Source organism: Bufo bufo, chromosome 5 (assembly GCF_905171765.1).
Source record: "Bufo bufo chromosome 5, aBufBuf1.1, whole genome shotgun sequence".
Classification (NCBI taxonomy): domain Eukaryota; kingdom Metazoa; phylum Chordata; class Amphibia; order Anura; family Bufonidae; genus Bufo; species Bufo bufo.
In genome coordinates this window covers 421,873,470-421,901,218 of record NC_053393.1, presented here as the reverse complement: position 1 = coordinate 421,901,218, position 27,749 = coordinate 421,873,470, and positions in this window count along the sequence as shown.

The window sequence follows — 27,749 nt, the reverse complement described above, 5'->3', positions numbered from 1 at the left end:
CATTCAGACGTCCGTATGTGTTTTGTGGATCCGCGGATCCGCAAAACACATACGGACGTCTTAACGGAGCCTTACAGGGGGGTGATAAATGACAGGGGGGTGATCAGGGAGTCTAATATGGGGTGATAAGGGGTTAATAAGGGGTTAATAAGTGACAGGGGGGGTGTAGTGTAGTGATGTTTGGTGCTACTTACAGAGCTGCCTGTGTCCTCTGGTGGTCGATCCAAGCAAAAGGGACCACCAGAGGACCAGGTAGCAGGTATATTAGACGCTGTTAACAAAACAGCGTCTAATGTACCTTTTTGGGGTTAAAAAAATCGCATCTACAGCCTGCCAGCGAATGATCGCCGCTGGCAGGCTGTAGATGTACTCATTTACCTCCCGATCCTGTGAGCGCGCGCTCCTGTGTGCGCGCCTTCACAGGAAATCTCGCGTCTCGCGAGAGGACGCATCGGCGCGTCCAGGAGGAATAACAGGGCCGCCGCCAGGACACAATCCTGCGTTCGGCGGTCCTGAGGTGGTTAATACCAGAATAGCACAGCAGTATCTAAAGCGTGCATCTCACACTGACAGATGCAGACAAGGCCACAAATTAAGTATTTTGCCCAAAATGGGTGTTTTTTAAAACCCAGAAAATTATAGCTGTATTTCTAGCTTAAATTGCACACTGACTATTGCGGCAGAGGCCCCAGATGGAGGTTATTGCAAAAATTGGTGTTTTTTAAAACCCAGAAAATTATTGAAGTATTTCAAGCTTGTTTTAAAAATAACAGATGCAGCAAATATTAAGTATTTTGCCCAAAAAGGGTTGTTTTTTTTTGTAACAGAATATGACAGCACTATATAAAGCTTGAATTTCACACTGACAGATGCAGACAAGGCCGCAAATTAAGTATTTTGCCCAAAATGGGTGTTTTTTAAAACCCAGAAAATTATAGCTGTATTTCTAGCTTAAATTGCACACTGACTAATGCGGCAGAGGCACCAGATGGAGGGTATTGCAAAAAATGGGTGTTTTTTAAAACCCAGAAAATTTTGGAATTATTTCAAGCTTGTTTTAACAATAAAAGATGCAGCAAAGGCTGCAATATTAAATACTTTGCCAAAAAAGAGTGTTTTTTGAATAACAGAATATGACAGCAGTATATAACGCTTGAATTTCACACGTACAGATGCAGACAAGGCCGCAAATTAAGTATTTTGCCCAAAATTGGTGTTTTTTAAATACCAGAATAGCACAGCTGTATCTAAATCGTGTATCTCACACTGACAGATGCAGACAAGGCCGCAAATTAAGTATTTTGCCCAAAATGGGTGTTTTTTAAATACCAGAATAGCACAGCTGTATCTAAATCGTGTATCTCACACTGACAGATGCAGACAAGGCCGCAAATTAAGTATTTTGCCCAAAATGGGTGTTTTTTTTAAAACCCAGAAAATTATAGCTATATTTTTAGCTTAAATTGCACACTGACTAATGCGGCAGAAACCCCAGATGGAGGATATTGCAAAATATGGGTGTTTTTTAAAACCCAGAAAATTATTAAAGTATTTGAAGCTTGTTTTAACAATAACAGATGCAGCAAATAGTGCAATATTAAGTACTTTGCCCCAAAATGGGTGGTTTTTAATAACAGAATATGACAGCAGTATATAACGCTCAAATTTCGCATGTACAGATGCCGCAAGGGCTATAAAATAGAATATTTTGCCCTAAAAGGGTGTTTATTAAAACCCAGAAAATAATAGCTGTATTTCCAGCTTAAATTGCACACTGACTAATGCGGCAGAGGCCTCAGATGGAGGGTATTGCCAAAAATGGGTGTTTTTTAAAACCCAGAAAATTATTGCAGTATTTCAAGCTTGTTTTTAACAATCACAGATGCAGACAAGGCTGCAAATTAAGTATTTTGCCCAAAATGGGTGTTTTTTTAATAACAGAATATGACAGCAGTATATAACGCTTGAATTTCACACGTACAGATGTAGCTAGGGCTGTAAAATTGAGTGTTTTGCACAAAAAGGGTGTTTTTTAAAAAACAGAAAATGATTGAAGTATTTCAAGCTTGTTTTAACAATAACAGATGCAGCAAACATTGCAATATTAAGTACTTTGCCCCAAAATGGGTGTTTTTTTTAATAACAGAATATGACAGCAGTATATAACGCTTGAATTTTGCATGTACAGATGCAGCAAGGGCTGTAAAATTTTGTATTTTGCCCTAAAAGGGTGTTTTTTAAAATCCCAAAAAATTATAGCTGTATTTCTAGCTTAAATCGAACACTGACTAATGCGACAGAGACCCCAGATGTAGGGTATTGTCAAACATTGGGTGTTTTTTAAATCTCAGAAAATTATTGAAGTATTTCAAGCTTGTTTTAACAATAACAGATGCAGCAAATAGTGCAATATTAAGTACTTTGCCCCAAAATGGGTGTTTTTTAAATAACAGAATATGACAGCAGTATATAACGCTTGAATTTCACACTGACAGATGCAGCAAGGGCTGTAAAATTGAGTATTTTGCCGAAAAAGGGTGTTTTTTAAAACCCAAAAAATAATAGCTGTATTTCTAGCTTAAATTGCACACTGACAAATGCTGCAAAGGCACCAGATGTAGGATATTGCAAAAAATTTGTGTTTTTTTGAGACCCAGATTATTATTGCAGTATTTCAAGCTTGGATTTGAATGTCACAAAAGCACATATACTGTGCTGGTGCACTAAGCTTGCATAAAATGGCCGCCAACGCGCACCTAACTAACAGACAGTTCTTTTTCTCTATCACTGAGTTTAGGGCAGGGTATAAAGATTGTGCACTGCACCCACAAAACTAAATCTATGTAGATCGCTGAGTTAACAAGCACTTTAGATTAAAGATTCTTTCCTATTCTCTCCCTCACAGCAGCAGCATCCTATCCCTACACTAAGCACAGTAGAGTGACGTGCAGCGCTACGTGACTCCAGCTTATATAGAGGCTGGGTCACATGCAGCTCTGGCCAATCACAGCCATGCCATTAGTAGGCATGGCTGTGATGGCTTCTAAGGGCACAGAGTTAAATGCTCGTTGATTGGCTGCTCTGCAGCCTTTCAAAAAGCACCAATAAATTGCCGAACACCGAATCCAAACTTTTACTGAAATGTTCGGGTTCCAAAAATCCTAAAGTTCAGTACGAACCCAAACTTTACTGTTTGGGTTCGCTCAGCCCTACTAACAAGCCCTCTCCACTTTGATTGACAGTGCCAGACAGTGGAAACATAATCATGCCTGTCAATCAAAGTGGAGAGGGCATGGCAGTTTCAGACAGAGCAGAGTCTCTAGGTGTAACGGCAACACCCCCATTGCTCCTAGAGGTTCATTTGCATATATTAAAAATAATTTTTCTCACTAATGCAGGCACATATGAACTTGAGATCAACAGAGATGCCTTCAGCTGCCATGCACACACGCAACAGGTCATCCAGTTCCATAGGTACAAAACTGCTGAAAAATGCACGTTAAATAGTGACTGAATAATATTATTATACAATTACTGAACAATAATATTATTATACAATTACTGAACAAACAAACTATACAGTGACCACACAGTGGTAGATTTTAGTTTACACAGATGCCTTGCGGACCATATAAGTAATTACAGGATAGTAAAATCAAATACATGTGGGAGGCAGAGAGAGTTGTCCCTTCCAGACATGCTAGTGGCAGGTGTCCGCTCTCCGAAAGCTGCGGCAAGCTGCATAATAGTGTTGGTCGAGCACCAAAGTGCTCGGGTGCTCGAGTAGAAAACCTCTACAGAGCACACGAGCACAATGGAAGTTAATGGGAGAACCAGCGCATTAAACCAGGCACCCCCTGCTCTGAAGCATGGGGAGGAAGTCTAAATGCATCTTGGACTCCAAGGTCTCTGCTGGGAACAATGTTGTTGAAGTAGTACAAGAGAGAGTTTGAGGGTTAACAGGGATCCAAATGGAACGGGTGTCCAGGGGACCCGAGGTAACTGGAGGCGCCAGGGGATGGAGGAGGGGGTGAGGGTGAGGGGGGGGGGGGGGAAAGGCTGCTCAGAGGGTCGACCCTGCAGAAGAGTCCACAGGTAAATGTAGATAAAAAAAGGTGGGAGGGGGGTAGGGTGTGAGTACACTCCCAGTCCCTCTCCAAGTGGACCCTGGAAATAGCGCCAATCCAAATAGCGGGTGATGGAAAAAAGGGAGGTGGGGGGTAGGCTAGATCACAGATGGTGGTAGGATGGGTTGTGGACATTAAAGGGCGATGAAAAACAATATGAGGAAATAAAAAGATATTAATAAACAAATATTAATAAGCAATAATAAAGCCATAAAAAAATGGTGTGTATTAAAAACATGAGTGGGAGACAGGAATGGAGGGGAGTGACATAAAATAAAAAGTATTGGAATTAAAAACAAAATACAACGTGTTTTGCTTAAAATCACTTTAAAAAATAACAATATTTTTTTTTTGTGTTACACTGAAAAAACAAAACATCACCTGTAGATGTACAGGTGAATACACATCGGTGTAAGTCTGCACAATAAGATGTTACTCACTTCACGGGGGGATACTCGGATAAGCATAATACACAGGTAAACCCCACAAAAAGAGTTCATCCTTGAATCCATTGATTTCATCTTATGTCACAACTACTTCTTATACAATAACAAATTTTATATTCAGGTAAAAGGAACAGCCATGGGCACTAAATTAGCACCATCATACGCCAACCTTTTCATGGGAGCTTTTGAATCCGAACTTAACATACGTAACCACCCCAATGTCGTTTTTTACAAAAGATACATCGACAATATTATTTTAATCTGGCAGGGAGACAACATTGACCTTCACACATACATCCAAAAACTAAACCAGAATAAATGGAACTTACACTTTACTTCAGAGTCCCATCCCACAGAGGCCATTTTCCTCGACCTACACCTCATCAGCAGTAATAACACCATCTCCACACGTACACACTACACAAAAGTAGATGCCAACAGTTTCCTGGATTTGAAAAGCAGCCACTACCACAAATGGAAGACAAACATACCGTTCAGCCAAATGAAAAGAATCAGACACAACTGCACAGACAACACCACAATGCATTAACAACTAGATACCCTCAGTAAAAGATTCATCGACAAAGGTTACCCTCCCCAACTCATCAAAGACTCCAGAACCAGGATCTCCAAAATTGATCAAAAAACGAGTTTACAACCAAAAAACACCACTCAGCCCCCCCAAAAAACAGAATTTACACCCAGTCTAATAACTCGATACAACCAGAACCACAAATTGATCCGATCAATTCTCACAAAACACTGGCCCGTATTACTCAAGGACCCGATTTTAGGAAAAACGATACCTACACAACCGAAACAAACCTTCCGAAGTGCAAAAACCCTCAAAAATCTGTTAGCACCATCCTGCCCAAAAATCCAAAACTCCACCATGCCCACAAACCACAATATACAGACAGAACCAAGGGGTTCATTTAAATGTGGTGTCCGGAAGTGCAAATGCTGCCACATGATCTACACATCAACAGATAAAAAAATTGCTCTCCCTCAACACATAGGAACACTACACCCTAAACAATCCATGAACTGCAGCAGCAGAAACATAATATATTTGCTCCAATGCCCCTGCACCAACTATTACATCGGCCGCACCACACAAACCCTCCGCGAACGTATGAACGAACACCGATTCAACATCACCAGGAAAATCCAAACACACAGCATATCACGACCCTTCTCTCTAGCACATAAATACAAGCCCACCGGCCTTAGAGTTACCCCCCTGGAACAAGTGACATCGTCATTACAGCATCTCTGTCAAAAAGAGATGTTCTGGATCTATCGCCTTAACACCCTCACTCCCTTCGGCCTCAACGAAACACTTGAACATTCCAACTATTAATCACCACCTTGATCCATCGACACAATAATCGACAACACGTCAGTCCAATGTGGGGGGACTAATGCTGTACGGTCCCCCATTTATGGGATCATAGGGTAGTTTAGCCGCCACGCTAACTATGCCAGACAATTCGATTATTTCATGTTAGAGGCACTGAGGGGACTGTACAGCATTAGTGGGGAGGCTATTTTCTGGTCACCCGCCTGCAGCAGATCCTGGCCTTGCAGTCTATTGTAGTCTGGCATTCTGTTAGAACTGATAGTGACCAGTAACATTATATGGATACACTGCACCACAGCAGCCTTTTGAAGGGGATACTGGTTTCTATATATCATTGAGTGTAGCGCGTGAACCAGTGGGGTACACTCTGGGGTATGTTCCTCTAGGCAGCCAAAAATCCCGGTGCTGTACCGCAGGGGACTAACACCTGGACTGTGGCATGCCGGAGGGGGATCCATGGCAAAACTCCCATGGAAAATTACATAGTTGACGCAGAGTCTGGTTTTAATCCATAAAGGGCATAAATCACCTAACATTCCTAAATTGTTTGGAATAACGTGCTTTAAAACATCAGGTCTGATGTTGTATCGATCAGGTAGTGTAAGGGTTACGCCCGCTTCACAGTGACAGACCAAACTCCCCGTTTAACGCACCGAAAACAACCACAAACAGTCCATTTGCACAACCGCAAACTCCCCATTTGCACAAGGTTGGATACCAAGCTAGCCATGTCCCGTTCCATGTCCTCACTGATGTCATTGAAGGTCTCTTCCTCCACCCAGCCACGTACAACACCAAGGGTCCCCGAAAGGTGACAACAAGCCCCCTGGGACGCCTGCTGTGGTTGGTCTTCCACCTCCTCAAAGCCACCTTCCTCCTCTGACTCCTCTTCTTCAGACTCCTCTCTCTGCATTGCCTCTCTCTGCGTTATTATAAGGTGTGTTAAGTAGTACTATTCCTATCAGTTTAATCCCTGTTACGTCCCCTATCACGGGACGTGTATATGGAATCGATTTTAGTAACCGGGAGATGGAAAAAGATGCTTGGTCGGTCCTCCTACTTCAAATTTGGGGCACTGCGCGTGCAATCTAATGTGCCACCAGATAGAAGTGGTGTGTTAAGTAGTTCTATTCTTATCAGTTTAATCCCTGTTACATCCCCTATCAGGGGACGTGTATATGGCATCGATTTTAGGAACCGGGAGATGGAAAAAGATGCTTGGTCGGTCCTCCTACTTCAAATTTGGGGCACTGCGCGTGCAATCTAATGTGCCACCAGATAGGAGTGGTGTGTTAAGTAGTTCTATTCTCATCAGTTTAATCCCTGTTACGTCCCCTATCAGGGGACGTGTATATGGCATCGATTTTAGGAACCGGGAGATGGAAAAAGATGCTTGGTTGGTCCTCCTACTTCAAATTTGGGGCACTGCGCGTGTAATCTAATGTGCTAAATGTAAACTGCTATTCAATCTATTACAGTCAAAATTGTATATTTTTTTTTAATGTACATCACTGTTACACCAGATATGAGTTGCACTGGTGTGACACTGTGCCCTGGCAGGCCCTGAAACGCACACGTGTGAAGGAAAGTGACTGATATTATTTCACAGTCAAAAAAGTGTTGTTTTTTTTAAATGTACACTACTGTTACACCAGATAGGCCCTGAAACGCACACGTGTGAAGGAAACTGATTGCTATTATTTCACAGTCAAATGAGTGTTGTTTTTTTTTAAATGTGCACTACTGTTACACCAGATATGAGTTGCACTGGTGTGACACTGTGCCCTGGCAGGCCCTGAAACGCACACGTGTAAAGGAATCTGACTGCTATTATATTACAGTAAAAAAAAAATATATATTTTTTTTAAATACAAGCTATTGTGACACCAGATATGAGTGGTGGCACTGGGAAAGTGGGCACAGTATACGCTGTGAGCCTGACACACACGCTGGCAGGCAGGCAACTGCAATTGGATTACACAGTCTGCTGACTGTGAGGTACAGGGTCAAAGTTTACAAAATGATGACGAATAGGGGGCGGACCGAACATCGCATATGTTCGCCCGCCGCGGCGAACACGAACAAGCTATGTTCGCCGGGAACTATTTGCCGGCAAACTATTCGGGACATCTCTAGTCTGGATCTCAATTATTGCTGCAAATCCCTCAATTACTCCTACTAGCAACACACTCATTTTATTGCAAGTGAGCCAGGATCCAGGAGTCCAGCCATACCCAGGTAGGAGACAGCGTTGACACCATTACCACTACCATACAGAGACATTACACCACTCTGGCATTCCTAACCTGGTACATGAGTTACAACACCTTGAAGGGCCCTGTGACTGTACCCTATGCACGCTGCAATTGGCATCACAAACAACACTTATAGACTATTATATCTATATCCGGACCCACTGCATAATTTGGAGTCCATGTAACCGTACCACGGTCTGGCTCATTGCAGAAGCTGACTGGAAAGGCGATGACCATGTTGCAGCTGGTATTCCACTACTGCCCTCTGCTGCTCACAAAGCCTGGCCAACATGTGAAACATCGAGTTCCAGCGCGTGCTCACCTCGCACAACAGTCGTGAGCTAGGAATTGCAAGCGCTGCTGCAGCGTTGCCAGACTGGCGGAAGCTGTTGATGACTTGCGGAAATGGGCACACACGCAGCACACCTTCACCAGTAGCTATGGCAAATTGGGGTAGGTTTTGAGAAACCGCTGAACCACTTGGTTGAACACTTGGGCTAGGCATGGTATGTGTGTGAGCTTGCCAAGCTCTAAAGCTGCCACCAAGTTACGGCCATTATCAGACACAACCATGCCTGGTTCTAGGTTGAGTGGCGACAGCCACAGCAAAGTCTGGTCCCTTATCCCCTGCAACAGCTCTGCGGCGGTGTGCTGTTTGTCACCTAAGCAGATCAGTTTAAGCACGGCCTGTTGCGCTTCCCCACTGCAGTGCTACACTGCTTCCAGTTACTGGCTGATCTCTGACTGGTGCTGTAAGATGATAATTTAGAGGTGGAAGTGGAGGAGGAGGCGGAGGAGCAGAAGGGGGGGGTTGCAGCCACTAACGTAGGTGATGGCGGAAACCCTGATGGAAGTAGGGCCTGCAATCCTTGGCGTCGGTAGCACCTGTGCAATCCCAGGGAACGACTCACTCACAACGTTCACCCAGTGTGCCTTCAGGGAAATGTAGCGTCCCTGGCCAAAAGCACTTGTCTATGTTTCAGTTGTTAAGTGGACCTTCCCAATTACTGCGTTGGTCAGGGCACAGGTGATGTTACGGGACACATGCTGTTGTAAGGCTGGGACTGCACACTGTGAAAAATATTGGCGGCTGAGGACAGAGTAACGCAGGACGGCCACCGCCATCAGGCTGCGTAAAGCCTCAGTGTCTACAAGCCTAAATGGCAACATTTCCAGGGCCAGCAATTTGGAAAGGTGCGCATTTAGTGCTATGGTCTGTGGGTGGGTGGCTGGGTATTTGCGCTTTTGTTCGAAGGCCTGGGGTATAGACATCTGCACTCTGCGCTGGGACACAGAAGTGGATGTGCTAGCTGATGGTGCTTGCGAAGGTCCAGGTGCATGGCGGGAGGCATCAGTGCCTGCGTCTTAGACAGGGGATTGGCCAGCAGGTAACACAGGACCCAGGCGTTTGGCCCACCTATGTGGACCCAGGCGTTTGGCCCACCTATTAGGGTGCTTTGATGCCCCTGCTCATTTTGGTACGGCACAGCTTTCAAATGACAATTCTTTTATCGTCCGCACTTTCCTCAAAACTGCGGAACTCCTACCCCTTAGAAAGGGAGATTGCCACAAGGGGGTGTTCCGGGGAACAGTTGCGGGCCTGTTTGGTGTGGCCCACCTTCTCCCTTTTGCCACCCCACTGCCTCTTCCAGCCTGTTGTGGTGATGCGGATCCGTCCCCCTCTGTACTGGTGTCCTCGCTCGGCTTGCCACCTTACCAGGTTGGGTAAGTGATTTCATCGTCCACCACCTCCTCTTCCACTTCCTCACTCTGGTTATCCTCCTGACTTGTTGACCTAACAACAACCTCAGTCATTGACAACTGTGTCTCATCCTCATCATGAACCTCTTGAGACACTAATTGCGGTTGACTTATTGGCAACTGTGTCTCATCATCATCATCCACCTCATGAAACACTAATTGCCGTTCCCCACCGTCATCTTCTTGTGACTGTGGATGCTCAAGAGTTTGGGAATCAGGGCACAATATCTCCTCATGTCCCTCTTCAAGCTGGCTTGTCGCGAGGCCCAAATCTGGGAATGGCGATTAAAGAGCTCCTCGGAATATCCGAGTGTGGGATCACTTGTTTGCCAAGACTCTCCATGGTGGGAGTAAGGAGTATCAGGGTGAGGATTCTGTTGACCAGACTCTTGGCTACTGAGACTGGACTTTGTGGAAGACAGGGGGGTGCTTCACCGACTGGAAGCATTATCTGCTGTAATCCAATCGACCACCTGGTTGCACTTGTCTGACTTCGAGAGTGGTTTCCTGCGTCACCCTGCAAACTGGGACATGAAGCTAGGTATCGTGGATGAGTGTGTTTCTTGTGCTCTGGCAGCAGGCACAGTTTCACCACGCCCAGGGCCACGGCCTCTGCGTGCACCATCAGCAGCAAGGCCACTTCCCCGTCCCTTACTTCTCGCCTTGCGCATATTAAATGCTATATATGCTTGCAGGTATGTCACACGTACAGTAGCGCAGGTTTTGTAAGTGTATGCGCAAATAAATTAAACTGAATGTCACTGATATTTAGGATGCGTAAACGTTATACAGGAGATGTAGTGCAGGTAATGTCGCTGTCACCAGTGGCTAAGAAAAAATTACACTGAATGTCACAGATATTTAGGATGTGCAAACGTTATACATGAGATTTATTGCAGGTAATGTCGCTGTCAGCAGCGGCCAAACAATTGTGCTGAATGTCACAGATATTTAGGATGCCTAAATGTAAAACAACAGATGTAACAGAGGTTGTGTCACTGTCAGCAGCGGCCAAACAATTGCACGGCCACTTCCCTGTCTCTTACTGTTCGCCTTGCGGATATTAAATGGTATATATGCTTGCAAGTATGTCACACGTACAGTAGCGCAGGTTTTCCAACTGTATGCACAAATAAAGTACGCAGAATGTCAAATATTTTTAGGATGTGTACACATTAAACATGAGATGTAGCATCGAAAGTCGCTTCACTCAGAACTTTAGTATAATGCTGGAAGGAGATCCATCTCCGTACAGCATTAAAATGGACGGCCTCCAATGAGATGAAGTCAGCTATTTCCGAAGTCTTGCGACTGGTACCTCGGAACTGAACCCAAGTTCAGATCCAAGTTTTAAACTGGTTTTTCAGTTTAAAAACCAAATACCAAAGTTATTTACGAAGTCTCGTGAGACTTCGCGAATAACTGACTTCAACTCATCGGTGGCCATACATTTTAATGCTTTATCGAGACGGATCTCCGTACAGCATTATACCAAAGTTCTGCGCAAAGAGATTTCGGATCTATGATCCAAAGCTTGCTTCGCTCATCCCTAGTTATAACAGCAGTTCCCATGCTTTTAACTGTTCTCAATCATATTCTCAATGAAATACATGAATAATAGAAAACTCAAGTGTCTGAATATTTCTAACATTTTATTCAAATAGCATTTTAATTAATTAGTCTATGTTTCTGTAATAGATTTCATTTATTCTAATTTATTACATGGTGTAATTTACACCTTACATTTCTAATATATTAATATCAGTTATTGAAAGTTACGTATCAAGTTTGTAGAAAATTAAAAAACTGAAGCAGTAAAGCATGTCTCTAAATGCTGTTAACAGCTCAAACAAGATGGCAGCCCCCATAATCATGTTCAAGAAACAGAATAAAAAATCTGAAAAGAAAAACAGATAAAAAAAAGATATGTGTCACTATCTGGTTTTAACTAGCAGCAAAAATATATAGACACATTATCTTTAAAGATTTGAGTCAAGCGTGCAATTTCCTTTTTTAAATTTTTATTTAAATTATTTTAGTATATTTTTTATGCAAAAACCTTCAGTCATGTACAAAATGGTTTGATTTAAGGAGCTTAATAGCCTTGCCTATAATCATCAGCTTCTTAGCGGGGAACCTAATCAAACTTGGTTTATATGCAATTTTGTCTTACAAGTCTTTGTGCTGTCAGAAAGTAAGGAATGGAGATGGCATGAAGAGCTAGCAAGGTTATTTAAAAGTGCAAAACACAAATTAACCTTTTATATATCGTTATCCAATTAATTTTGGTACTCATGAACCCTTTTGGAAACAAACAGCACACTGGTGAAATTCATATTTTCTAACTTGAATAATAATTAAAAAAGTAAAGCATTGTTTGGATTGAATAGTAATGAATATAATGCTAATGTGTAGAGCAGAAATGACACAAAAACATTAAAATTAAAAAGTCAAGCTTGGCAGATATTTTAACAGATAGGACTGATTAAGCATGGCATGAATCACTCTGAGTGCTTCAGGCAAATTAATATTGATAGCGTTGGCCACATCCAAAATGAGAGGGGTAATCACTAAGCTATTGAGAATGTAGATTTGAAATAGGAATGTTACAAGCATTATAAAGTCCGAAAATTCCTGATATGCTTAAATTGGTTGAGCGAGTATTTCGAAAAATTTTAGTTGAATGAAAAAGCCATCTATTAAAAAGTAGTCAAAGACATAAAAGGACATTAAATCATAAGTTTTTCCTATGAAACATCATAAATGAAAAAATGTATTAAACTTCAAGTTTAACACGCGTGGCAATGGATAATTGCACAGTCTCTTAAAATATACTGTTCCATTACTAATACTAGAGATGAACGAAGTTCTTAAATATTTGATTTGGCTGCTTCGCCAAATTTTACCAAAAAATTTGCTTTGTGACGAATTACTTCTTTATGAAGTGCATTTTTTGTAAGTAGCGGGTGCAATGACAGGGAACGATGATTGCACCGCCTCCATCATTGAACGCCGCAGATGGCGCGTTCATCTCTGATCGCGGCATCTAAGATCAATATTAAAGCATTTTAGGGGTTACTCATAAAAAAAAAATTATAAATTAATTGTACTTACCTTATCCATTTGAGTGTGAAGAAGCCACTACGGCCATCTTGCTTGAATAGCCAGCATGAAATCTTGAAAGGTGGTGATGACGTCATCACAACAGTTGGCGTGGAGATATCATATGTCAACACGCACAAGATTTTGCACAGGATCTTTAAGCAAGATGGCCGCGGCAACATCTTCATGCTCAAATGAATGAGGTAAGTATGATTATTATTATTTTTTACCACTATTTCAGGAAAAAATCCATTCATTATGAATTTTTCCTGAAATTTGCGATTCGCTCAACACTAACTAATATCATCCTTAAGTCATATTTGGTTTAGTGCCATTTGCTAGAAGTACATAGAACCATGCAGTACATAAAAATAGAACATCATTCTTAATAATTCATAAAAATAAGTATATTTTGATGCATTGGTTCTCACATGAATGCTTTCCTCTTGGCAGCACAGGCTAACTTTTTCTTCCTTCTGGCAGACTCATCTTTGAAGACCTGAAAATGGAGGTATCTTCTTAAATGGTCAACATGGTTATATAAGTTACATGAAAGTCCAATTTGATGATAAATATTTGAACTCCAGTGTATGACACATTGTGGGGGTTCTTAATTATTTTTGAGGTCGTGGGTCTGTGATCTAAATTCAATCCTGTGAGTCAGAGGTTTAAATTAATGCTTAGTACTCGTACCATATATATCGCACCACCAAATTGTAAAACTTCCAAATATGTTATTATCAGAAGGAAGTAGGAGACCGACAATTGCATAAAGGGTTTATGTATCAGGTATCATGAAAGTTGTGGAGAAGGACCAAAATTTGCTCTTGATCTTATCAGTCTCTAGTTAGACCACTGAAAATAGCACCTTTAATATTGCTTATCTCATTCATAGTAACATAGTAACATAATTTATAAGGCTGAAAAAAGACATCTGTCCATCCAGTTCGGCCCGTTATCTTGCAAGTTGATCCAGAGGAAAGCAAAAAAAAACAACTGTCAGGTAGAGCCAATTTTCCAAAATTCCTTCCCGACTCCAATCAGGCATTCATAATAACTCCCTGGATCAACGACCCATCTCTAGTAGCTATAGCTTGTAATATTATTACACTCCAGAAATACATCCGGGTCCCTCTTGAACTCTTTTAGTGAACTCACCATCACCACCTCCTCAGGCAGAGAGTTCCATAGTCTCACTGCTCTTACCATAAAGAATCCTCTTCTATGTTTGTGTACAAGCCTTCTTTCCTCCAGACACAGATGATGTCCCCTCCTCACAGTCCTGGGGATAAATAGATGATGGTAGAGATCTCTATACTGACCCCTGATATATTTATACATAGTTATTAGATCTCCCCTCATTCGTCTTTTTTCTAAAGTGAATAACCCTAATTTTGATAATCTTTCAGGGTACTGTAGTCCCTCCATTCCAGTTATTACTTGAGTTGCCCTCCTCTGAATCCTCTCCAGCTCTGCTTTGTCTGCCTTGTTCACAGGAGCCCAGAACTGTACACAGTACTCCATGTGTGGTCTGACTAGTGATTTGTAAAGTGGTAGGACTATGTTCTCATCATGGGCATCTATGTCCTTTTTGATGCAACCCATTATCTTACTGGCCTTGGCAGCAGCTGCCTGACAGATTCTACAGCTTAGTTTGCTGTTCACTAAAATTCCTAGGAACTTTCCATGTCAGTGTTACCCATTGTTTTACCATTTAGTATGTACGGGGGACTTGCATTATTCCTTCACATCTGCCAATTATCTGCACAAGCCTCCAATCTATCCAGATCCATCTGTAGCAGTATACTGTCCTCTTCCGTGTAAATTACTTTACACAGTATTGTGTGATCTGCAAAAATTGATATTTTACTTTGCAAGCTTTCTACAAGATCAATAATAAATATATTGAAGAGAATAGGGCCCAATAATGACCCCTGAGGTACTCCGCTAGTGACAGTGACCCAATCTGAGTGTGTACCATTAAAAACCACCCTCTGTTTTCCATTACTGAGCCAGTTACTTACCCACATACAGACATTTTCTCCCAGTCCAAGCATTCTCATTTTATATAGTAACCTGATACAGTGTCAAATGCTCTGGAAAAGTACAGATATATCCATTGATTCGACGCTCTCAAGTCTAGAACTTACCTCCTCATAGAAACTGATTAAATTAGTTTGACATGACTGATCCCTCATGAAGCCATGATGATATGGCGTTATTTGCTTATTTTCATTGAGCTGCTCCAAGATAGCATCTCTTAGAAAACCTTCAAACAGTTTATACACAACAGATGTTAAACTTACCAGCCTATAGTTTCCGGACTCTGTTTTCGGACCCTTTTTGAATATTAGCACCACATTTGCTATGCGCCAATCCTGTGGAACACTCCCTGTCAGTATAGAGTCCCTAAATATCAGAAATAAGGGTCTGGCTATGACATTGCTTAATTCTCTTAGGATACGAGGGTGTATGCCATCTGGTCCTGGCAATTTGTCTATTTTAATCTTTTTAAGACGCCACTGTACTTCTTCCTGGGTCAGACAGGGCACTTTTAATGGGGAGAAAAAAATATTTAATAGCTTTGCTTTCTCCTCATCTCTCTCTGCAACTCCCCCCTCATTACTCTGTAGAGGGCCGACACCTTCAGATTTATACTTTTTACTATTTATATGATTGGAGAACATTTTAGGGTTAGTTTTGCTCTCTTTGCCAATTAATCTCTCGGTCTCTAGTTTGGCTGCTTTTATTTGTTTTTTATATATTCTATTTTTTTCCTTATATTTTTCCAGTGCTTTCTCACTACCCTCCTGTTTTAGTGACTTAAATGCTTTCTTTTTGTCATCTATTGCTTTCTTTATAGTTCTATTTACCCACATTGTTTATTTCTTGTTCCTTAACCTTTTATTCCGATAAGGTATGTACCTCTCACAATTAGATTTTAGGACGCTTTTAAAAATATCAATTTTTTTGGATGTATTTTTCATTTTTGAGGACTTTGTCCCAGTTAGTTACGCCTATGGCCCCTCTTAATTGTCTAAATTTTGCTTTTTTGAAGTTTGGTATTTTTGTTCCTCCCTGAAGAAACACTCTTTTGAATGACAATTGGAAGGTTAGTACTTTATGGTCAATATTTCCCAGGTGTCCCCCAACCTGCACATCTGTTGTTCTGTCAGGTCTATTGGTTAATAAGTCCAGTATGGCTGTCCTTCTAGTCGGGTCCTGAACCAGTTGGGAAAGGTAATTGTCTTTGGTTATTGCCAAGAACCTGTTTCCTTTATGACATATACAGGTTTCAGTTTCCCAGTCTATATCTGGGTAGTTGAAGTCTCCTTTAATAACAACCTCATTATGATCTGCCGCCTCGTTTATCTCTTTTAGTAGCAGATTTTCTGTGGACTCTGATATATTAGGTGGTTTATAATAAACTCCTATAAGTATTTTATCATTGTTTTTGCCTCCATGTATTTCTACCCACAGTGACTCCACATGTTGATGTCCCTCACTTATATCTTCTCGGACTATAGGCTTTAGACAGGACTTTACATAAAGGCAGACCCCCTCCCCTCTCTGTTTTTTGCAAGTTTTTCTAAACAGACTGTAACCCTGTACATTAACTGCCCAGTCATAGCTATCATCCAGCTATGTCTCAGTTATTCCCACTATGCCATAGTCCTCCTCACACATCACTAATTCCAGTTTACCAGTTTTATTAGTCAGGCTTCTGGCATTCGTATACATACAATTAAGAGGTTTATGTATATTTTTTACCCTACAACTTTACTTCTGAACTGTTCTAGTCCCTTCTTCTATTCTTACCCCAGTCCCATTACCTTGCCCCCAGGCTCTATCTGCACTATCTTCCCATCCTATAATGTAATTACCCTCCCCCAGTCCCTAGTTTAAACACTCCTCCAACCTTCTAGCCATCTTCTCCCCCAACACCGCTGCCCCTTCCCCATTAAGGTGCAGCCCATCCCTACAATAGAGCCTGTAGCCGACAGAGAAGTCATCCCACTTCTCCAGGAACCCAAACCCCTCCTTCCTACACCAGTTCTTGAGCCACTTGTTAACCTTAAGAGATTTTGGGAACAAATGCTTGATAAAATTAGGGGTATGTCTAAAAAATGACATGTCAGGGTCGGAATTTTTTAATTATTTTTGTGTTGTGATTGCACTAGAAGATTGTCAGGTGATCCTGTAATTTCAGAATATTGCTTACAGATAGAACCAGTCAACCAAAACATTTCTATAGTTGAAGAACGTGAACACATTTTATAGCCACGTGGTATCATTTATGTGGCATCACTCACCTAGTGCAAACCATAAAGAGGTTTTCCAGGATTTAAACATTAATGACCTATGCTCTGGTTAACTCCATTGTTTTCCAGGAAGGGGATGAATGATAAGAAGCAGCAAATATGTCATTTTAAATGGTATTCACCATGTTGTATAAATAACACATGAACTTTATACTGTGGGTTGATGTGATTATGGTTATTACAAATTTATTCCTACTACTTTTACACACAAAAAAACCAAACACTTAATACCAGTCTGTCACCTAATTTTTAACCATAAAGCCACTTGTACTGGCCAGCACATCCTTGCAGATGCATTCTAGACATAACTTCTACTCTTGACAATATTTGGATTGTCTGAAAAAGGAGTTTTAAACCTCCTGATAACAGTTCCAAAATGCCCAGTGGGGCAGGATTGGGTATTCATAGTGCACAAGCCTGCCGCCTTTTCCTTTGCTGAGTTCTTCCCAAAGAATAAAATGTTTCCTCCCACCACCAACAATGTTATGCTTATGCAGCACTTCACTCCGGCTTTTTCCTCCCCTATGCTGTGCCCGGTGTCCTCCCCCTCCTCCCTGTCATCACTGAGATGCCTCCTAGGTGAGGAGAAAGTCAGAGTGAAGCGCTGCATAAGCATAATGTTGGTGGTGGTGGGAGGAAAGATGGTGCCTGCTCCGGGGCAGAGCCGTCATGATAGCAGTAGGGTTTGTTTCACATAGCAGAGACCTGGGGCTAACTTCTGTGACAGGCAACAATGGTGATGACAGACATTTAACCCATCAGAATTGACCAAAGCATCTCAGGTGGCTTTCCCTGAGAGCACTGCTCTCCTGGGGCCCCAACTATGTGGCAATCCGTGTGGCAATAAAACTATGCTGGAATGTCGTTATGTTTCTAGTTACTTTTTTCTAGCTTCCATCTATGTTGTATGCAATATTAAATGGTGTCTTTAGAAACAACTTGTCCTACAAAAAGAATCCCTCATATAGCTTTGTGAATGGAAAAATAAAAAAAAGTTATAGCTCCAAAAAGGCAGGGAGTGAAAAATTTAAATGAAAAAACTGAAAATAGCCCTGGTCTGAAACGATTAAAAACACATAGCATCTTATTTTGCCATCAGAGGCCTTTGAATTTTGCAGGTAGGTTTTATTGGTACAATTTTGGAGTATATGACACTTTTAAATTGCTTTCTATTCCATTTTTTAAGGGTCAAAATAAGCAAAACAGCAGTTCTAGTATTGTGTTTTCCCTTTTTCACAGTATTCACTGTGTGAGTTAAATAATGATATAATTTTATAGTTATTGACTACTGAATCTAAACCTGTGCTATAGTCTGAATGTAGAGGGCAAGGAGATAACACCAAAAGAAAAGTATATAATATTGTCTGTTTATGAGGGAAATCTGTTGACATTTTATATGGGGGTACTCTGCTGGTGCTTTATTTGGCGACATCCCTAGTGTTGTGACACTACTAGCATTTTCTATGTGCCTAACAAAAGTCAGAAGTATGGCATAATAGGTTTCCTATCAGTGTATGACCATGTACAGTCGTGGCCAAAAGTTTTGAGAATTACATAAATATTGTAAATTGGAAAAGTTGCTGCTTACGTTTTTATAATAGCAATTTGCATATACTCCAGAATGTTATGAAGAGTGATCAGATGAATTGCATAGTCCTTCTTTGCCATGAAAATTAACTTAACCCCAAAAAAACCTTTCCACTGCATTTCATTGCTGTCATTAAAGGACCTGCTGAGATCATTTCAGTAATCGTCTTGTTAACTCAGGTGAGAATGTTGACGAGCACAAGGCTGGAGATCATTATGTCAGGCTGATTGGGTTAAAATGGCAGACTTGACATGTTAAAAGGAGGGTGATGCTTGAAATCATTGTTCTTCCATTGTTAACCATGGTGACCTGCAAAGAAACGCGTGCAGCCATCATTGCGTTGCATAAAAATGGCTTCACAGGCAAGGATATTGTGGCTACTAAGATTGCACCTCAATCAACAATTTATAGGATCATCAAGAACTTCAAGGAAAGAGGTTCAATTCTTGTTAAGAAGGCTTCAGGGTGTCCAAGAAAGTCCAGCAAGCGCCAGGATCGTCTCCTAAAGAGGATTCAGCTGCGGGATTGGAGTGCCACCAGTGCAGAGCTTGCTCAGGAATGGCAGCAGGCAGGTGTGAGCGCATCTGCACGCACACTGAGACAAAGACTTTTGGAAGATGGCCTGGTGTCAAGAAGGGAAGCAAAGAAGCCACTTCTCTCCAAAAAAAAACATCAGGGACAGATTGATCTTCTGCAGAAAGTATGGTGAATGGACTGCTGAGGACTGGGGCAAAGTCATATTCTCAGATGAAGCCTCTTTCCGATTGTTTGGGGCATCTGGAAAAAGGCTTGTCCGGAGAAGAAAAGGTGAGCGCTACCATCAGTCCTGTGTCATGCCAACAGTAAAGCATCCTGAGACCATTCATGTGTGGGGTTGCTTCTCATCCAAGGGAGTGTGCTCACTCACAATTTTGCCCAAAAACACAGCCATGAATAAAGAATGGTACCAAAACACCTTCCAACAGCAACTTCTTCCAACAATCCAACAACAGTTTGGTGAAGAACAATGTATTTTCCAGCACGATGGAGCACCGTGCCATAAGGCAAAAGTGATAACTAAGTGGCTCGGGGACCAAAACGTTGACATTTTGGGTCCATGGCTTGGAAACTCCCCAGATCTTAATCCCATTGAGAACTTGTGGTCAATCCTCAAGAGGCGGGCGGACAAACAAAAACCCACTAATTCTGACAAACTCCAAGAAGTGATCATGAAAGAATGGATTGCTATCAGTCAGGAATTGGCCCAGAAGTTGATTGAGAGCATGCCCAGTCGAATTGCAGAGGTCCTGAAAAAGAAGGGCCAACACTGCAAATACTGACTCTTTGCATAAATGTCATGTAATTGTCGATAAATGCCTTTGAAACGTATGAAGTGCGTGTAATTATATTTCACTACATCACAGAAACAACTGAAACAAAGATCTAAAAGCAGTTTAGCTGCAAATTTTGTGAAAACTAATATTTGTGTCATTCTCATAACTTTTGGCCACGACTGTATGTTAAAACATTGATCAAATTAACAGGCCAAAAAGTGTGGTAAAACAAAAATAAAATAACATTTCTTTAATTTGTTATTAAAGAGGTATTCCCATGAAAAATATTCTAAAGTTTTCAAACCAGCACCTGGATCTGAATTCTTTTGTAATTGCATTTTTATAAAAAATTTAGTGTAGCCACTGAGTTATTCAATACAATGTATAGCGCCACCTTCTGTTAATTGTTTTTCTTATTTCTTTGTCCTGCACACTGAGATGAGAGCACATGCTCAGCTTCATCTTTCAGCTGCCTTTTGAGTTGTCATAGGGAGAGCATGGACATGCTCCCTTTTCTGCAACAGAAAAAACACTCCCCTTGAGCTGTCACTATGATTCAAATCTAGGAAAGTAATGAATGTGGAGATCTCTGGATCCATGTGAGGTACAGGGCTTGTTCTAGCTTTGTTAGAAAGTGATTGTCATGTACTATATGATGTCTGATTTTCATTTTTTATGTTTGTCATGGGATAACACTTTAAATAGTTCACCTTAAATTGAATCTTTCACCTTTACTATGCTGCCATCACTGATTTCAGTACCCTGTCAATTTCGAGTTGGCAATCAGTAGTCAGTTCTTCTATAGTACTGACATGCTGAACCTCACAGTGCCCACCAGCACTGCAAGGGAGATGAGTCTGATGAGACTTGCTGACCCTGCCCTCCGCAGTCACTTGGGCATGACTGGCAGGTTTATTTTCTATACGTAACAGGAAAGTAGTAAGTTTCACTGGACTCATCTCCCTTGAAGTGCAAGGTTCATTCAGTATTATAAAATTATTGACTGCCAGCTCAAAAGTAAAAGATGACTGAAATCAACCAAGCTTTAACAACACCATGGTGCTCTCAGTGAGGACAACATAGTATAGGTGACAGGTTCCTTTTAAAAATACATATAGGGTATTGCTGCAATCAAGACAAAACATAAAATAAAGTGAGAAAAAATGAATAAATATGGCTGGCTCTCAACAGTTCATTAGCGTCTTTTATGAAATCAGTTCATATATGTATACAAAAGGTATTTAATAATTCACTATATGTATAACAAATAGCCCTATTCTAATCGCCAAATAATACTAATTCATATAATTATAAAAACCTCATATTTAAAACACATATACAAACGGTATATTTATTGGATGACCCAAGTCCCTAATGCGGAGCTCTAGCATTAAAAAATAAAATAAAATAAAATAGAACAAAGCGGCTATAAGAAAAAATAGGACATCTAACTGGACAGGTTTCAAACAATGAATTCTGTGTGGGTAATGAAGATTTATAGCTTTTGTTGCTTGATATTGGCTTCAATTACAGTAAATTTACAATATTTCAAAGACCTTTTAGACCCAGGAAATTCTAATTATATAATTCAAATAGTCTAGTTTCCTAGACTAGTAAGCTCCCGTTTCTGGTCAACTTAAAGCATAACGTTTATTTGGTTTTGTTAGATAAAAATAATATAACATAAGACGGGAGAACAAAGGAAAACTTTAAAATCCTAGGTATAGCAGGATTCCGAGGCAGAGCTAAGGGTTCAAATCACCCATATATTCTGCTTCCCTAACATCCATCCATCCACCTTTTACTTGATATTTTAGCGATACGTTTTTTCGCCTTGATGGGATTTATGTTTAGAGGTCACCTAATCAGTCGTTTCCAATCATTATTTTCATCTTTATCTGTCTTAAACACGACTCTCCACCATTTGTGGTCGCAGTTTAGAGGGTTCTGCAGATACTCCTCGCCGCGACTGGAATTCCTGCCTAACCTAATCTAAAATTTCAAATCTAGAGCTCCCCCAACATGTTTCACCACTGAGCGTGGCTTCATCAGGGGAATGGATGGTGATTTGAACCCTTAGCTCTGCCTTGGAATCCTGCTATACCTAGGATTTTAAAGTTTTCCTTTGTTCTCCTGTCTTATGTTATATTATTTTTATCTAACAAAACCAAATAAACGTTATGTTTTAAGTTGACCAGAAATGGGAGCTTACTAGTCTAGGAAACTAGACTATTTGAATTATATAATTACAGTAAATGTCTCGGGAGCTATATGGTCAACGCAACTGCTCCTATAGACAACGCTTCTTGTGTCAATAAGATTTATGACCGGTGCACATCCCGGCTATAGAGTGTCCGTATTATATATCTCTGGTATTGCATCTAGCACTTAACCACATTAGAAAGGCAGTCACTGGAGTGTATACACACTGTGTTGATACCAGTGTAAGGCAACTTAGTGCTGGGTTCGCTGTGATTGCAGCTTGTTGGTGCAGTTGCCGGCTGCGATCTTTGCACTGAACTGTCGCAGCTCTCAGCTCCGTGTATGCTAACCCAATATCTTCAATCTTGTGCAGTCAGGGTTTCACCGGCACGCTGGATGTTAGTCCAGGATTTGTTCTTATAATCTTCACATATAAATCACTGTCCGTAATGTCCACTTACTGGCCGCCACCAGACGCATTTTGGAACAGTAATGTTCCTTCCTCAGTGGTATAAAATTGGAATGAATATAAAATGTGACTTCATAGTGGGTTATTTTAAACCATTTCAGGTAAAATGAAAAAAACTGGACTAGATCGTCTTATACCGAATCATGTTTGTTGTGTTCACATTATTCACATAGTGCATTTTATATTACTAACTACTGCTAAAAGCTGTAACTTATCATGATCAGGAATATCAACTTTATGGTAGACAACTTTACATTGTATTAATTTGGACATAGTTTTATTTATCCATAACTTATACCTGCTCCCACTGGCAACACAAGTGAATGCAATTAGTGTGAATGTGTGTATGCTGTTCTCCATTTCTGGGTAATGTTTGTCAAATTTGCAGCATTTATATAATGCATTTTATATCTATCAATGTTTCTTGTGTATTTTATATGCTGTGAGTAGAGTTGAGCGGACACCTGGATGTTCGAGTTCGACGGGTTCAGCCGAACTTCACAAAAAAGTTCGAGTTCGGGACCCGAATTTGACCCCGAACCCCATTGAAGTCAATGGGGACCCAAACTTTTGAGCACTAAAATGGCTGTAAAAATATCATGGAAAGAGCTAGAGGGCTGCAAGTGGCATCAAAATGTGGTTAAGAGCATGGCAAGTGCTCTTCAAACAAATGTGGATAGGGAAATGACTTTAAATATCATAAAATACGTAAAAGTAAAAAAAAAATCTTGATCTAGGAGGACGAGGTCCATATGGAGTAGGAGGTTGAGGAGGCGGTGAATATGGTGGTGTATGTGGAAGCGGCGGTGGAGGAGGAGGAGGTAGCCTACACGGCTTTTTGGTTTTAAATTTATTTATATTTTTTTTAAATTAGGGTACACCCCAAAACATTAGGAAATGTAACCTGTGATAACCCCCTCCAGTCGTGCTAAACACACGTTCAGACAATACACTGGCTGCAGGGCAGGCCAGCACCTTCAAGGGGTAAAGGGCAAGCTCAGGCCATGTGCCCAATTTGGAGACCCAGAAGTTGCAGGGGCTGACTCCTATCAGTCAGTTCGTATAGGCGTGTGCACACTTACTGCCCCACCATGTCGCACGTCCCTGTGATGTTCACGATTCAATTTGATATCTGCTCTATCAACTTTCGATGTTCTTTATGCGCCTACCATGGTGATCATGGGTGGCGGGGAATCAGGATTCCAGGCCGGAGAGGGAGCCTGAGAAAGGATACCACATGCAAGGGAGGTCAATGGATGAAATTAATTGAGCGACAATGTTGGACAAAGTATTGAAGCATAAGCTTCCAAGCTAAGGAGGGCGCTCGCTGCAATTATCCACTCCCGACTCGGGGAGGTAATGACGATAAATAACAATATAGGACTCTTAAGATGCCGTTATTAAAATATAGGGAATATCACTGTGGTATTTTTGATTTGTAGACGTTAGCCAGGAGAGGCCCTGCTGCTGCTTTGTTGACTCTAGCTAACTTCTGTCTGATCGCACGTCCCTGTGAAATATCCCATTAGCGGGTAGCTGTATATTATATCAACCTTGTAGTGACACTATTCACACACTGCGTTTTCTCAACTTATTATTGAGTCACAAATTCATATAATTTCTTCAAATTGTTATATATATGCAGTGGTAAAACCATAATATTACTATGACCTGCAAAAAAAAACAAAAAACATTTAAACCTTGTAGTGGCACTGTTCACACACTGCGTTTTCTCAACTTACATTTTGAGTCACAAATTCATAGACTTTCTTCAAATTGTTATGTATGTGCAGTGGTAAGACCACAATATTCCTATGACCTACAAATAACCGAAAAAAAAAAAAATATATATATAATAGTTGCATATTTCAATTGTTGTAGTTGTATTGTAGTTGTAGGGTAAGGGGAAAGATGCAGAGAGCGTCAATGTGCTGATATACAGTCTAACATTGATGCTCTGTGTGAACTGTCCCCTCACCCGTTACAAAAATCCAAAGATTTCCAGCTCTGCATTTAATCCCCTTGGCATCAAGGATCCAAATTCAGATACTTTCCTTGTTTCACATCTGGACATATGGGCAATAAAATCGCCTCCCCTCCAATTTATCGTAGCTGTCTCTAGTGCAGAAAATCTCAATTCCTCTGGGTTGCTGGTATGACGTATCTTAAAGTGCTTAGACAAGGTGTGTTTGTCGTAACCTTTCTTGATGTTGTTAATGTGTTCTGCAATTCTTATCTTTAAAGTTCTTTTATTTCGTCCAATATACATTTACATGAACACTCCACTATATAGATCACCGACTTACTGTTACACGTTAGAGATGGCCCGAACTATCCGACGGCGAACAGTTCCCGGCGAACATAGCTTGTTCGCGTTCGCCTCTGCCGGGCGAACACATGCGATGTTCGGTCCGCCCCCTATACATCATCATTGAGCAAACTTTGACCCTGTACCTCACAGTCAGCAGACACATTCCAGCCAATCAGCAGCATACCCTCCCTCCCAGACCCTCCCACCTCCTGCACAGCATCCATTTTAGATTCATTCTGAAGCTGCAGTCTTAGTGAGAGGAGGGAGACTGTAACTGCTGCTGATTTAATTGGGAAATCGATAGCTAGGCTAGTGAATTCAGTGTCCACTCCAGTCCTGAAAGACTCATCTGATCTCTGCTGTAAGGACAGCGTCCTGACAGCACCCCAAAAAGCCCTTTTTAGGGCTGCAACATTAGTCTGCTTTTTTTTTTTCCTTTATATACATATTGCAGTTGCCTGGCCTGCCTGTGTGTGAGGAGCTGCAGGCCCACAGACTGTAGTGTGCCCACTGCCAGTGCTCACCCCTGTCATTCCGTGTGGCACAGGACTTTGCTTAAAAAAAGGCACTTAATTTTTACACTTTAATCTAAGGTTAGTTGCCTGCCAGTGTGTGTCAGGCTGACTTCCACTGACTGTAGTGTGCCCACTGCCAGTGCCCACCACTCATACCGGCTGGCACAGGACTTTGCATAAAAAAGGCATTTAATTTTTACACTTTAGTGTAATTTCAGCTGCTTGCCTGCTGCTAGTGTGTGTCAGGCCGACTTCAACTGACTGTAGTGTGCCCACTGCCAGTGCCCACCCCTGTCATCCCGAGTGGCACAGGACTTTGCTTAAAAAATAGGCACTTAATTTTTACACTTTAATCTAAGGTTAGTTGCCTGCCAGTGTGTGTCAGGCCGACTTCAACTGACTGTAGTGTGCCCACTGCCAGTGCCCACCCCTGTCATCCCGAGTGGCACAGGACTTTGCTTAAAAAATAGGCACTTAATTTTTACACTTTAATCTAAGGTTAGTTGCCTGCCAGTGTGTGTCAGGCTGACTTCCACTGACTGTAGTGTGCCCACTGCCAGTGCCCACCACTCATACCGGCTGGCACAGGACTTTGCATAAAAAAGGCATTTAATTTTTACACTTTAGTGTAATTTCAGCTGCTTGCCTGCTGCTAGTGTGTGTCAGGCCGACTTCAACTGACTGTAGTGTGCCCACTGCCAGTGCCCACCCCTGTCATCCCGAGTGGCACAGGACTTTGCTTAAAAAATAGGCACTTAATTTTTACACTTTAATCTAAGGTTAGTTGCCTGCCAGTGTGTGTCAGGCCGACTTCAACTGACTGTAGTGTGCCCACTGCCAGTGCCCACCCCTGTCATCCCGAGTGGCACAGGACTTTGCTTAAAAAATAGGCACTTAATTTTTACACTTTAATCTAAGGTTAGTTGCCTGCCAGTGTGTGTCAGGCTGACTTCCACTGACTGTAGTGTGCCCACTGCCAGTGCCCACCACTCATACCGGCTGGCACAGGACTTTGCATAAAAAAGGCATTTAATTTTTACACTTTAGTGTAATTTCAGCTGCTTGCCTGCTGCTAGTGTGTGTCAGGCCGACTTCAACTGACTGTAGTGTGCCCACTGCCAGTGCCCACCCCTGTCATACCGAGTGGCACAGGACTTTGCTTAAAAAATAGGCACTTAATTTTTACACTTTAATCTAAGGTTAGTTGCCTGCCAGTGTGTGTCAGGCTGACTTCCACTGACTGTAGTGTGCCCACTGCCAGTGCCCACCACTCATACCGGCTGGCACAGGACTTTGCTTAAAAAAGGCATTTAATTTTTACACTTTAATGTAATTTCAGCTGCTTGCCTGCTGCTAGTGTGTGTCAGGCCGACTTCAACTGACTGTAGTGTGCCCACTGCCAGTGCCAACCACTGATACCGGGTGGCACAGTAGCTTGCCGATAAATAAGGCATTTAATTTTTAGACAGTAGTCTAAATTCAGTTGCTTGCCTGCTGCCAGTGTGTGTCAGGCCCGCTTCCACTGACTGTAGTGTGCCCACTGCCAGTGCCAACCACTGATACCGGGTGGCACAGTAGCTTGCCGATAAATAAGGCATTTAATTTTTAGACAGTAGTCTAAATTCAGTTGCTTGCCTGCTGCCAGTGTGTGTCAGGCCCGCTTCCACTGACTGTAGTGTGCCCACTGCCAGTGCCAACCACTGATACCGGGTGGCACAGTAGCTTGCCGATAAATAAGGCATTTAATTTTTAGACAGTAGTCTAAATTCAGTTGCTTGCCTGCTGCCAGTGTGTGTCAGGCCCTCTTCCACTGACTGTAGTGTGCCCACTGCCAGTGCCAACCACTGATACCGGGTGGCACAGTAGCTTGCCGATAAATAAGGCATTTAATTTTTACACTTTAGTGTAATTTCAGTTGCTTGCCTGCTGCCAGTGTGTGTCAGGCCCGCTTCCACTGACTGTAGTGTGCCCACTG